The sequence below is a fragment of the Bison bison genome, unplaced genomic scaffold, assembly GCF_000754665.1.
Source record: "Bison bison bison isolate TAMUID 2011002044 unplaced genomic scaffold, Bison_UMD1.0 scf7180017864495, whole genome shotgun sequence".
Lineage (NCBI taxonomy): Eukaryota > Metazoa > Chordata > Mammalia > Artiodactyla > Bovidae > Bison > Bison bison.
The window spans coordinates 13,181,394-13,182,467 of NW_011495054.1; the positions used below are offsets into that span (position 1 = coordinate 13,181,394).

Sequence of the window (1,074 nt, forward strand, 5' to 3'; positions counted from 1 at the left end):
CTGCGCTGGACCTCAGCCCTGAGGTGCAGAGCCGCTCATCTGCTCATCCAAGATCAGCCTGGCCTGTTGGGAGACTGGAGATTAGCGATTGCCATCTGCGTCAGCATCTCGGGGGAGGGGATACTGGGCTGAAGCACCGATGGGGGCACAGGCAGGGGGGTGCCAGTCAGGTGAGGCAGCAGCCCAGCAGGTGCCGTGGGAACTGAATCCGCTGCAGCCTTCCATTATTCATCCTGGAGCCCAGCATCAGCTGGCTGGACGCTCTGCAGGGGAGGGAATCCCCAGTGAGCCACCCGGCTGCCCAGGTAATGGCCTCAGTGCTGCTCCAGGGGCTGAGTGGGACTTCGAAGTGAGAGAGAATAGAGCCAGCTTTAGGGGTGACAGGGAGAGGGCGGGGGCAGGAAGCACCCTTCCCCTCCCAGGTCGGCACTTAAAGCACTCTCTGCCAAGGAGGTAAGGACAGGGTGGCTGAGGCTCTGGGGGTGATGGGAGACACCACCGGGGGCCTGGGGATCTGAGACCACCAACTGGCCTCAGCGTCCCCCTCCAGAAGCAAAGGGAGGCAGATGGTGTGCCTGGGATGCACCTGCTCAAAGCTGTGGTTGGATCTGAGCACAGAGGCTGGCAGAGGACGTCTATCTCAGGGACCAGGCACTCGCCACAGCAGGTTGCGCGAAGTCCTGCCCCCAACCTGCTCGAGGCTTTCTAAAACAGCATGGCGTGAGGGCAGAGCAGAGGATGCAGGCGTCTGGAGCCTGGCAGGCTGGGTCCTCTCCGCTCATGCACACGGGGGCCCTGACAGGCCCGTTCCTTGCCCCCTCCCTCAGTCTCCCCACCCACGGGGAATAGGCAGTGCTTCAGCACCTGGGCAGCCTCGCTGTGCTGCTGGTCTGCGATCTCTGCAGGGCCAGGGCCAGGCCTGGCGGTCCGCCTGCTTGGGCAGGCTGCCCCTCCCCCCACGGCCCCCTTCCAGAGGGAGCCCAGAATAGGTTTCTATTTGGGCTACAGCCCCAGCTGGCGGGCGGCGGGCCGGGAGGCCAGCAGGGGCGGGGCAGGCCCGCTGCCCTTGCCTGC

At 65.1% G+C, this 1,074-nt stretch overlaps 1 protein-coding gene across 1 annotated transcript in view; it reads left to right on the forward strand.

Moving 5' to 3' along the window:
* The window catches only part of SMTN (smoothelin), a 23,798-nt gene that overhangs the window by 11,734 nt on the left and 10,990 nt on the right, over positions 1-1,074 (forward strand). The window lies entirely within an intron of this gene.